Source organism: Prinia subflava, chromosome Z (assembly GCF_021018805.1).
Source record: "Prinia subflava isolate CZ2003 ecotype Zambia chromosome Z, Cam_Psub_1.2, whole genome shotgun sequence".
Lineage (NCBI taxonomy): Eukaryota > Metazoa > Chordata > Aves > Passeriformes > Cisticolidae > Prinia > Prinia subflava.
The window spans coordinates 22268652-22281820 of record NC_086283.1 but is presented as its reverse complement, the minus strand read 5'-3'; the positions used below and the strand labels follow the sequence as shown (position 1 = coordinate 22281820).

At 49.1% G+C, this 13169-nt stretch overlaps 1 pseudogene; it reads right to left on the bottom strand.

Annotated features, from left to right (window-relative positions):
* Positions 1-4344: 4344 nt before the first annotated feature.
* Positions 4345-7913, bottom strand: LOC134564188 (SAP30-binding protein-like; annotated as a pseudogene).
* Between the last annotated feature and the right edge of the window lie 5256 nt (positions 7914-13169).

Sequence of the window (13169 nt, the reverse complement as noted above, 5' to 3'; positions counted from 1 at the left end):
TTATCCTCCCTGGCTGGTGGGACTGGTCCCAGTGAGGAGTTGGGGAGATGCTGATTCCAGCAGCACACAGGCTGTGAGGAAAAAGGGGTCCCGTGTGGCAACAGTTGGATGCAGGGAATCCCAAAGGCATCCTTCCATGCTTCCTAGCTACAAATCATTGACTGGATGGCAGGAGTACTGGGCAAACGGGCTGGAGAAATCTGGCTTGGAGGGAGAGTCTCCCACACAAAGAGGCACTAATAAAGCCCAGCTAGGGAGGAGCATTTTTGTGAATAGTTTCAATCCATGGATGCCCCCAGATCCGGAAATTTCTGGGAGCCCAGCTGGACTTGGCCAGGCAAGGTGCTGGCTGGTGGAGCCTCATTTGGCTCACTTCGGGTGGTTTTTTAACCTGAGCTCAACATATCCAGGGATTAAACCCCAAACAAATATCAGATGCCTAGGATCTCATCCACAGGGCATTTCCTAGGAAACTCCCAGTTCTCCACCCACCCATCAGAACTGTTCCCAGCATGGACACTGCAAGGTGTGCCTCTGGGCTGGGCACCAGGGGCTGTAATTTGTCCTGGGTGTGGGCAGGGAGGGAAGAGAGGGCGTTTTAGCACAAGGTCATGAGTTGTGTGTAAACCCAGCCCCTGCTCCCAGAGGGGCTGGGATGGTCCCTCTGTTTCCAGGCTGGCTCTTGACAGGAACCTACAGTGACCCTGTGTGGGTCACTGCAGGAGATGGGGGTGGAGCAGGAGGAATGTCCTGCTGCATCCCAAATTGATCCCAGATTCCTGTGAGGGTGCAAGAAGTCCCAGAGTTGATGACCTGTAGGAGTTTTGTGGTTTCTGGTCAGTTGAGGTGAAGCAACACCAAACAGAGCCCCATGAGCAGAGCCCCATGAGCAAAGCTACTTCCTGCCTGGCTGGAAGAAGGAAGTACCAGGCATCTCGTAGGAAGCACAGGTTTCCTGACATTTCCAGCCCATTTCCAGACCAAAGAGGCTCTGAGAAGCAGCTGAATGTTTGATTCCTGCTTTGACTTGAATCTCAGAGCTTTGGGGTGATGTTTACACACCACCAGTTGCCTGCTCCCAAAGTCCTGCAGAGATGAGGCCTGTGATCCCATTGTCCCATGGTTTTTGGGGTGGGAGACGTGGTGCTCATGGAAGATGGAGAGTGTTTCCCGAGCAGATTCCCTTGCTATTGCCACCCAAAAAGTAGGATGTCTCTTGTTTGACTATTCCTCATGACATCCTTATAATTTCAGCCTAGTTTACACCAATCAGAACAGTTGGACATGGAACAGTTCTGCAAAGCAGGATCCAGTCCCATGATTTTCTGTGAGCAGTGGGGTTCTGGAGCTGCTCTGACAAGGACCAAAAGCTCCCAGGCAGGCCAGGGGAGGGAGCACAGCCCCGTCCCTGCCTCCAGACAGCCAGATCCCGGAGGAAATTAGATTTCTCCTGTACTGCCAAGAGTTAAGCTAATTCCAGGCGCCTCTCTCTGAGATAGACTGTGACCAGTCTTGGAGCGACTCATCAGAAGAGAGAAGAATAGCCCAGTGTGGTGCGTCAGCAAGTGGCCCTGAGTCACTGGCCCTGTTCACTGTGTCATGTGTGACACTGAGCAGCGCTGGCAGGAACGGGGTGGCCCGGCCTCAGTCCCTGCACCACATCCGGGTCCAGCACCATCCTGAGGGATGTGCTTCCTTCTCGTTGCCCCAAAGCCCTTGTGTCCTGCTGGTGCTAGGAGCATCAGGCCAGGCTTGGGGGTGGTGATGGGTGATGTGGGATTCCCAGAAAAGTTGTAGAAGTGTGCAAGGCCACATTGGACAGGGCTTGGAGCAACCCAATCCAGTAGGAGATGTCCCTGCCCATGGCAGAGGGTGGAACAGAATGGGTTTTAAGATCCCTTCAGCCTAAACCATTCCATGATTTCCACAGAGCTACAGGAATGAGATCCAACAACCCAAGTCATCTTCAGGGGATGCTGGCAGGGATTTGCTGGGATGACCTGGGAGCTGTGAGAAAGTTTCACCTTCCCTAACACCAGCTGGAGGCCTCCCTTGGGAGGTGAGGAGCACATGTTGCATCTTAGTGAATCTGGAAGTGGAGCCATTTCAGAACTGGGCTGGTCTGGGTGGCTACTGGGGAAGTTTGAGCCCCATCCACTGGAAGTGAGGAGTCCCCCAGGGCAGGAGATCCATGTATTTTCCAGGTCATGGCTCACAAGGTATGTTCCCAAGACAACAAGATGCCAGAGAGAGCACACAGGAGCGTAGAATGGGCTTTACCTGCTGCAAGTAGGAGGAAAGTGCTGAGTCTTCTCAGAGTGAAGCTTTGGAAGGAGATCTTTTCTTTAGCAAGTCTGGGCTGCTGTCAGTAAGTTCTGTGGTTTTAGGGCAGCATATGCTGCATTCAACACTTTGCCAGTCTCCTTAAACGGATCCAGACAAGGCTGTTCTCAGAGCAGGAGCAGCTGGAAGCGGTATATGGCGCAGTCCATTGTCAGGAGCCTGTCAGATAAAATTCCTGCCTTTGGTCTGACATTACAACCTCCTAATCCTCCATCCCTGAGTGCTCTGGCTTTGCTCTCCGAGAGAGCAGCCCAGGAATCAGACGGTGACATTGTCTCACCAAACACTACTGGCATTATTTTTATTACAAAGTGGAGGGTATGTGCCTGAAAAAGAAGGGAGTGTGCTTGGATAAAGAAGGAATGTGCCTGGATAAGGAGGGGAAGGGCTTCCTTACCCTGTGTGTCGAGGGATGCTTCACCCCAAACCCTGTGTCCGCCAGAGCAGGCACCCTTTGCAATCCCAAATGCTTTCCACATTCCCAAAGCCATCTTGGAAAATATGAACTCTAAATGATTTATCCTACCAGGAACTTAAACCCAAGGGGCTTTGTCGTTTTCATCCTGTGATCTTGTCTCTTCTCCCTAAAGAAGATGCCCTGTGTTGGATTAATATGTAAAACTCAACTTTTCCTTCATGGACAAACTTCTCCTTGCTCAGAGAAAATTGCCAGTGGGAAGCAGTGATTCTCCCCTGGTGAGGTGGTTACTCACCCCCAGGGAAGTGAGGGATGATGATGTCTCCACAAACTCCAGGTGTGGGCAGAGAGAAGGAGCAAAGGGAGCTGGGTCCACCGTTATTCCTGGGTTTTGCACTTTCATGTAGCTGCCAGTTGTACAAATTAATTTAAAATAACTGAAGAAAAATCCCAAAGAAAGGCCCTGCTTCCTCTGGGGAACATTAATCATTAGCTGAGTCTTTTTCTTATGAAAATACAGATCCATGGTAGCCCCAGGCAGAAGATTCCCAGGGAGAGCCCTCACCATTCGTGCTCCAGAGTTAGGGAAATCGCTTTGAAAGCATCTGACAACTAAAGCAGAACATGTTGAGTAACTTGGCAACACTGGGAAAACATCTGGAACTGGTTTTTCTTCCAACACATTTTGCTTTGCTTCAAGAGGAGATGTCAGGGCAGTTCATTCACTGCCACTCAGGGCCACAGGCGCAGCCAGGAGATGCTTGGCTGCTGCCTGGAGGAAGGGAATAAAGGGAATATCCCAGATAATCTGCTGCTCCTGGACAGGATCCTGCAAGGCCAGGCCATGAAGTGTCCCTATGCTGAGCTCTGTGGGTGCCTCCTGGTTTCTGGTGGCACCAAGCATGGTGGTTTGGGATGGGTTTTTGAGATTGCTTGGAAATGTTGTGGCTGCCCCACCCCTGGGAGCATCCAAGGCTAGGTTGGACGGGGCTTGGAGCAACCTGGCATAGTGGAAAGTGTCCCTGCCCATGGCAGGGAGTGGAATTGCATTATCTTGAAGGTTCCTTTTAACCCAAACCACTCTGGGATTCCATGATTTCCACAGAACCAAAGGGAGTGAGGTCCCATAGCCCAGGTTACCTTCAGTTTGTGATTCATCCTAATCCCACCCCTGCTGGCATCTGGGAAAGGAATGTGTGTAGGGCTTGGTGAAGACAAAGTCAGGATAGAAACATTCCTGATTCTGCCAGAAAGTGATGGGGCAGTGTACTAGTTTGAAAGCAAACCAGCAGGAGATTTCAAGTCAGAACTACAGTTTAATAGGAAATTAAGATAAAGGCAATAGAACAGAAACACTGGCTTAGACTGACAGACCTGACACCCTGTTGGTCAGGGTGGCGGTAGCAGTCCGATCCAATGGTGGCTGCAGTCCTGTTGGAGTGATGGATGTGGTTCTGTCAAAGCAGCGATCCTGTAAAAAGATCTGGAGTCCAGTGGTGGTTATGGAGCTCTTGTCCTCTGGGAATCCAGGGGTAGTGCTCCCATGGTGTCCCAAGCCTCAGACCACATCCAGGTAGGAATGTTCAGTTCCTCCCCTCAGGGCGGAGGAGCTCACAATGGGATGATGTAATTCTGTGAGTCATTCTTTGAGACCCTTCCTCAACACATTCCACTTGCTCCTCCTCCTTTTCCTCGGCATCTCTCACAATGATGCTGGATGTTGTGGTGGTTGTGGAAGCAGCGCTTGTTGTTGTACCCTTTTTAGTGCCAGTCACAAATTCAATCTTTGTACGTTCTGTATTGGCCTTTGCCAATCTCAATATTCTGGGCTTTAGCTAGTGCCTCATAATATGAATCCTCTGACCAGCTGTGAGGTTCAAACATGTCCTTTGGGTAATTTGTACCAATTTCATCAATGGAACAAAACTGGATCAGCTTTTCATACATGCTGGGGTTGCAAAATTCCTTGTTCTTCTGGATGATATAGCTCATATCCATGCCCTCTTTCATTTTCCTCTCATACAGCTTTTCAATGTTATCCTGCAATTGCTTAAAATATCTGCCAGGAGGCTCAGGAGGGATTTTGATCTCATCTGGAGACACGTTCCACACTCTTTCTGAAAAAGAAGCAAGTGGTTCATGAGGATCTCTTTATTCCACTTCGCGGAATTCCTTAAGGTCACCAACCTCAGATTTTTCAGTCCGTGAATCGTCGTCTTCTGACTGCCTGCTGTCCCCATCATCCTCCTGTTCGTACCCTTCCTCATCCCCATCCAGGCAGGTGAAGTCATCTTCTCCATACCCAACTGGCACCAGGCCTCCTTTGTCTCCCGTGGGCGCTCCCCCGTCACTCCATGAGTGCTGGCCTTGCTGTCTGACTCCAGGTCCGAGTCCTCAGCGTAAACTGCCAGCAAGGAGAGAGCTCTGCGCTTCACCACCGCCATCTTCCACCTCGGCCACACTACCAGCAGGGCCCCACCTTGGGCACCAAAAATGTCCTAGTTTAAAAGCAAACCAGTGGGAGATTCCAGATCAGAACTACGATTTAAATAGGAAAATTAAAGTAAAGGCATTACAACAGAAACAGTGGCTTCGATTGACAGAGTCAGGATACAACCTGACACCCTCTTGGTCAGGGTGGCGGTAGCAGTCCGATCCAATGGTGGCTGCAGTCCTGTTGGAGTGATGGATGTGGTTCTGTCAAAGCAGTGATCCTGTAGAAGGATCTGGTCCTTCTTTGGATGTTCAGTGGTGGTTATGGAGCTCTTGTCCTCTGGGAATCCAGTGGTAGTGCTCCCATGGTGTCCCAAGCTTCGGTTTATATCCAGGTAGGAATATTCCGTTCCTCCCCCTGGGTGGAGCATCTCACACTGGGATGATGTAATTCTGTGAGTCATTCTAGGAGACCCTCATGGCCCATTAGTGGAGATGGCTCCCCACAAAGCACCTGCTGCTTCCCTGGAAGGACTTATCAGGGCTGAGTCATGGAGAAGATAAAGAACACTGCCTCCTCCTATCTTTTGGTTACATCTTACATGGTAACCCAAGACAGGCAGGGAATTCTGTGTATCAGCTTTTTGTGCTTCCCTGGGGCTTCCCGCCCCTGGGGGTTAAACCTCTCTTAAACTAGGCTGGAAAAGTTGGGAAGGGCCAGGTTGGATGTTAAGGATCTCCTTCAGTCCAAAAGTTAGTTCATGAGCATCCCAGCTGGAGGTACCACCATCATACAACTCCAAAACCATCCCTTCTCCCATAGAAGAAGCATGCTCCAAGCTCCTGGAGCTGCACAACTTCTACCATGAGTCCATTTTCTTGCAGGAATGGAAGGATTTTAGCAGCTCTTTTTGGGTATTGTCAGTCCAAGTGGCTCTTCCGGGGACCTCTCAGCCCTACATGTCTCTGTGATGGGGGATGGACCATTTTTAATTGAGGATCATAAAAAATAAGGAATAATAAATTTTAAAAGTTGTTGGGGTTTTATCAAAGCACTCAGCCCCTCTGAGAGGGCTGAGCAGGAGATGAGTGAGTTCCCGAGCCCTGTCCCTCCACCCTTTCCTGCTCCAAATCTGCAGGACTTGCATTCCAGGCAGGCCAGGAGCAGTTTCCAGCCTTTTTAGCTCTTCAGGATGATCCTTTTTCAACCCAGAAAGTCAACAATTCCGCTTGTTGTAAACTGAAACTCAACAAAAAAACCCCAATAATTAGGTTTGGCTTATGAAATTTGGGGTTGGTTTTACCATTTTTAAATGTATTTGGGAACTGGACATGCCTGAGTTGCAAAACAAAAAGACAAAAAGAGCCAGACAGTGATTTTTTTTAATTTTGAAACTTGTCAAAACAAGCCAGATTGATCATTATGACCAATTTTTTTCTTTTCTTTTTTTTTTTTTCAGATTGAGAAATGCATCCAAAACAGTCCTTTCCCACAAAACCTTTCATTTTCCAAAAAGAAAACAAGGCAGAAAAAATTAAATATCAATCACACTTTTTCTGCTCGCACAGTTGGAACAGGCGGCAGCAGATTGGGAGAGAATAGCAATTTGTAAGGAATTCCAACCAGCTCTCCTTAAAATAGTATCCAGCCAGTTTCTCCAGGGCAGGAGGCTGGGTGGCTCCATGGTGGGAACAGGCTGGAGTGCATCCTGGCTAAGCAGGGTGGTATAACACCTTGGGAATGCAGGGACACCTTCCCCATGGGAATCAGAGATGCTGATGCTTGGGAGGAATTCCTGGGGATCCCCTTCCATCCCTCTGATGGACGTTTGGTTTGGTTTTCCATTCCAACCCAAACTGAATGCAGCTCCTCTGAGCCTCCTGTTTGGACACAGCCTCAGGATGCCTTCAAAAGGGAGACGCTCCCATCTGAGCAAAGGGGTGGAAATTGGGAATAAATTACATGTGCTGGTCCTTGAGGGAGCCAATGCCGTATTCAGGAGGGATATGGGAAGGGAGAGCAGGAGGAGACCCCAGCCCCTCGTGCCCTTCTCCCTCCAGAGTGTGTCCAAGCTGGGGCTCCCTGCCTTGCGCTGGGCGTCCCAGGGCCTTGGGAGACCTCAGGGAGACCTGTGGGACCCGACCTCTGCAGTGCCCAGGTTGCTGGTGCCCGAACCCTTCTCAAGTGCTTGTGCCATGTGGGTGGTGACAGAGCTCGGCCCGACCCCAATGAGGTCCTTCAACCGTGTGTGGTGGTGAAACACAAACCAACATTGCTGAAGTCAAAGTATCCTTTCTAATCCCCCGGCCCGATTTCTCTTTCTTTCCAGCTTTTCCTCCTCTGCCTCCTGGATCCTCCCTCTGTTCCCACCCCCCTTCTGTTTCTCTTTCTCCCTTCTGTCATAAGAAAGTGACTGTGTCCTCGAAGGGACAGTTTTCTTATGCCATTTTATACACTGTGCTTCATGTTTAGAACTTTTTTGCACTAGTTCCTATTACATTTATTTTCCAGACTGGTTTGACAAAAAACAAACAAACAAAAAATCCAACAAAAACACAATCCCATGCTATAATTCAGTTGTATTAAAATATTATCCTACTACTCTCTGTGTTCAATAGTCTCTGTACCTGTAATGCTTTCAGTTCTGTTGTATTTTGGGGCCGAGGTTTTCTCTGCTCCTTGTTTAACCCAGTAAAGAAATAAAATGTTAAGAATTGATGATAACTCCTCCTCCCTGTCTCTGTTGTGTCATTGGGGCCACCAGGGTCCCACAGGGACAGGCTCCCTCCAGAACCTGCTCTAAACTCCATCCACTGTCTCATGGGAGTTATTTTCCTGCCAAATCCCATCCCAACTGGAGGCCAGAGAGGCGGGCTGAAGGGACAATAACCCTGCCTTAGCTGAATTTGATTTCGTAACCTTTCTTTATATCCTTTTGTTTCTTGCTTTCACATTTCTTGCCACGGGGCTCACCTCAGAACAATAGGGGCGAAGGCTGTCACCAAGAGATTCATCAGACAATAATGACTCAACCAGGGTATCCAAATTTTGCCCAGCTGAAGTCCACACCCACACATAATCTGGAATTAATTCCTCTGGACAACAGAGCTCGGCATGGAACAGAGTGAGGACACCGCGCTCCAAATTGAGTGCTGCGTGCCAGACTGGGAAAGGCCACGGGATAAAGCTCTGGAGTGGCACTGTGGCCATCCCCATCCCAGGCTGGAAACCTCTGTTTGGAAAGAAAACCAGGAAAAGGGGAAGGATTTGGATGGGGATGGAAATAAAAGTTTTTTTAAAAAGATTGGTGCAGGAGGCAAATGGGGAAGGCCCCAGCTGTGCTGGAGAACCAAGGTCACAGAGTGGGAGAGGGAGTTTAGGGGGTGGGTGGGTGACAGTGAGAGGGGCTGGGGGTGATAATGAGGGAGCTGCACTTCCCCAGCTTGGGCAGCAGGAAGGGGGGATTCTGTCCCTCTGCCCTGCTCAGGTGAGACCCAACCTGCAGAGCTGCCTCAAACTCTGGAACCCCAAGATCAGAAGGACCTGGAGCTGCTGGAGTGAGTCCCAAGGAAGCCACAGAGCTGCTCCAAGGGCTGGAGTCCCTCTGGGGCCAGGCTGGGAGAGCTGGGAGTGCTCATCTGGAGAAGAGAAGGTTCCAGAGAGATCTCAGAGCGCCCTTTCCAGTGCTTAAAGGGTTCCAAAAGAGATGGAGAGGCACTTAGGACAAGGGATGGAGGGACAGGACACAGAGAATGGCTTCTCATTGCCAGAGGGCAGGATAAGGTGGGACATTGGGAAGGAATTCCTGGCTGTGAGGGTGGTGAGGCCCTGGCACAGGTTGCCCAGAGGGGATGGAAGAGGTGTTTGGCCCTCCAGACAGGAAAGTACCCACTGGAGCCTGTCCCCAGGAAGCCTCAAGTGCCCCAGGTTGTGCTGCTGCAAGCAATTACAGCAGCCCAGGTGATTCTCAATTCCAGAGTGATTTCTCCTGGCTGTGTCCTAAACTGCCCCAATTTGAGAGCTCTGGGCCCCAGATGGGCTTTAGAAATGTGCTGGTTTGAAAGCAAAACCAGCGAGAGACTCCAAGTCAGAAATACAATTTAATAGGAGAGAGGGAAAAAAAGTAAAATAAAATAAAATCAATAGCACAAAAAAACCACTGACAGAGTCAGAGAACAACCTGACACCCTGTTAGTTAGGGTGGTGGTAGCAGTCCAGATGGAGCGGTCTTGTTGAAGCAGTGATGCTGTAGAAAGGTCTGGTAGCTCTTGTCCTCTGGCAATCCAGTGGGTAAGGCCTGCTGTGCTGTCCCCAATCCCAGATGATATCCAGGTGGGAATGCTCACAGCCTCTCACAGTGGGCTGACACCATTCTATGAGTCCTGCAGTGGGTCCTTGAGTGCCCATTAAACAGAGATGGCTCCCAGAGGGAGTTACCTGTGAGTCACTGATGAGGCCTTGATGGCCCATTAACAGCAGATAGTCCAGAGGGAGGGGGCAAGGGAAACACTGCCCCACCTGGTTCCAACAGCTCCTGAAGATGTGATAGAATACACACTTTGGGCACACCTTACATTGTAACCTAGGACAAGAAACTACATAAAAGGTTCCTGCAAGGGCCTGAGCTGGTGGACAGTGTTGGGGTGCAGCACCAGCCTTTTCGGCAGAGTGTTTGGGATCTTTTCCTTTAGGAATGCTGTTGGCAGGATGTGTCCTGGCAGCCCTGGTGCCATCTCTCATTCCCACCAACCTCCTGGGTGTCTGGAAAGCAGTGGTGCCACTCCTGAGCTCCCAGGGAAGGGTTTTGGTGGCCACATGGTGCCCAAACTGCTGCAACAGCTGCAAATCCACCCAGGGACATGTTTATTCCCAAGGATTTGATTAGCAGGGATTTGAGTTAAGTGGATGTGAATTTTCATGGCTATAGTGCTGCGCACATCAAAGCTGGGAGGCAGGGGGCCAGAAAGAAGTTTCTCAGCTGTAAGTTTGCCTCATGACTCCATAAAAACTATGGTGGGCAGCATGGAAAGAATTCTGCTAGAAAGAGCCCAGAAAATGCTGCATCCCCAAGAAAACAACAAAAAGGGCTGCAGACCCAAACCAAAGCCCGGGCCTGGGAATGTTTTGAGGTGCGAGATGGAACTCACCAGATGCTGAAGTTCTGGGTGGGGTCTGGGTTTTGAACCTCCAGCCCCTCTGGATGTGGATTAGGAATTCCTCTTTTATGCCTTTATTTATAGTTTAATAGATGGCATACCAGCCCCTGCTTTCTGAGTTATCAAAAAGGAAAAGGATAATATTCAAATGCATATTTCTGAACCATTTCAGACCTCCTACAGCTTCTCCATCCTTCCTGAGCAGAGGAGAACTTGGGATTAATGGAAATCCAGAAACAGCGTTCTAAAAATGTGCTTGAGATCCTTGTTTTGCACACCAATACTTGACAACGGTAGATTAAGAATTCTGAAGAGAGGATTCCTCCTCACAGGAGTGCAGTTTTAGGGTGTTTTCCAGCAACTAGAAAACTCCAGCATGATTTTACTCTTTTCCAAGTCTGGACATTCTGGATACATTCCAACTGGAGCTCCTGATGTTGGTGAGTTCTGCATATATTTTTCTGGGATCAATCAGGTTCTTTGGGTGTGTTTACAGCTTTTGTGACTTGACAATATGATGCCACCTCAGCCAACAGATGAAAATCCTGGAGTGAGGAGTTGATGTTATTAATGGTCATCCTTTTCCACATTTTTTGCCTGAAGGACTCCTTTGTTCTGCTCTTTTTGTCTCAAAATCTGTGTTAAGTAACAGCTTACAATTAATTTTTCATTCCAGTCCCCTTTGCCCCAGCGGAGCCTGGAGGGGCTGTGGAAGGTGGGTTTGTATGGATTTCCATGGATGCTGTGAGCCAGATGGGTTTTACTGGGTGATTTCTTTCTTCCTTGTTCTGCTTTTCCTGGGTCTCCTTTGGATCATAGCCTTGGATCTGTTTTGGTACCCAAGGAAAATGAAGGTTTCACTGATGTGTTTTCCCCACTGAAAAATCCGTGTCTTTATTAATTCAACTTTAATTGCAGTGAGGAGAAGCCCTTGACGGGACAGAGCTGGGGAAGATCGGGTTTGCTGCCTCCACCTCCCTCTGGATTCCTGCTTACCCTTCACACTCAAACTGTCACCTTTCCAAGGGCTCACATTCAGCTCTGCTCTCTGTGACCAGGGACTGGACTCAAAGCACGGCTGGAACTGTCCAGGCAGGTTCAGGTTGGGTTTTAGGAAAAGTTTCTTCCCCCAGAGGATCTTGGGCACTGAAAGGGCTCCCAGGGAATGATCTTGGCAGCCCCAAGGCTGCCAGAGCTCCAGAAGCATTTGGACAACACTCCCAGGCACAGGCTGGGATTGTTGGGGTGTCTGTACAGGGCCAGGGCTTTGACTGGATGATCCTGAGGGACCCTTCCAGCTCAGGAAATCCTGGGATTCTGTGACTCTTCTTCTTCCAGTCTCAGCATCTTCCTACCACCCTCTTCCCTCTACAGCTGTGTTGCTTGATCTTTTCTCCAAAACTCATTGAATCTGGGGATTTTTATAATAGAATTATTTGGACTGGGATATTTGGGTCGCTTCTACCCCACTCTTGTTCCTTGCAGAATGGACTCTGTCTCCCCCAGATCCCATCTCCCACAGCTCAGTGCCCAGCCCAGGCAAATGACCAGCCCCAGGTAAATCCAGCACAGGCTTGAAGCAAAGCCTCGCTGCCCAGAGATCCCCTGACATGTTTGTACTCATAAACTTGTCAGCATTTGGCTTTTTTGTCCCTCTTGGGGGAAATTACTGCTGTTCCTCACCCCGTGTCAGCTCCCAAGCTGCATTGGGAACGGTGCTAAAACTCCTGCTGTGAGTGAGGCTCCGGTGGGAGCTGTCACTACCTCGGGGTCAGGAAGCCAATGGGAACCTCTGTTCCATAAACTGTGAGTTTTTCATAAAAGCCTTTCTAATTTGTACCAAAGAGACTCCAGCACACCCTTGGGACTGGTAAAAATAATAATAGTTTGAGTGGTGGAAGACTGCGAATTTGAAACAGAAGGTTGTGAGATCCACGAGAATTACCCAAAATATCAATGTTGGACATCAATAAATGTAATTTAGATATACAATGAGATAGCAAAGATTCCCACAAAGAACTGTCAGCTCTCACCTCTTTAGATCTCGGTGAGATAAAGCAGATGTTTCCATCCCATTGATCTGGAGGAATCGGCCCCTCCATCCGAGGGCGCATTGCCTCCAATCGCACGGGAATTATTCCTCACCAAAATTACAGGGTTTGCTATTTTTCAATAATTTTTTTATTCATTCTGAGATGAAATGCATATGTTCCTATCAGCAGGTTTAGCTTAGGAATGCTGCATTCCCAAAGCCAGGAGTCTTCTCATGGAGGAGAGGTGAAGGCAAATGGCACTCAGAGCTGGAGCTGTTCCCTCTGGAAAGGTCCCTCCGTAACACCCAATTTAATCTTTACTATTTCATCTCAAACAAATGGCTCCTGCCCCTTCCCAAATCCCCTCAGCCAGGCTCACATGGAGTGCTTTATCCTGCCTTGATCTCACATGGGCTCCGCAGAGGAAATTGCTGCTTTAGGGCTGTGTTCTGGAGGATATTCTGTCTGAGCCTTGTGATCTTTCTCCTCACTTAAATCCACAAGTGCTGGCACGCTGGGAAGAACAAACACGTGGGATTTTCCTTCCCTGGTTATTGCTGTCATCTCACATTAACAATCCCAAGGCTGGAAATCGCTGAAATCCCAGGTCACCTGGAAACTAAGCCCCGGATGTGGGGTCCTGTGGCTGGATCAGGGCCTGAGTGTGCAGTTTCCAATCACTGTTAGCAGAAAAAGACACTTCCATATGTTCTCCTTATGACTGTTCCTGCTTTGATATGAATTCCTTGGATTTACCCTTTTTAAAGCCAGGGCTTCAGTTCTTA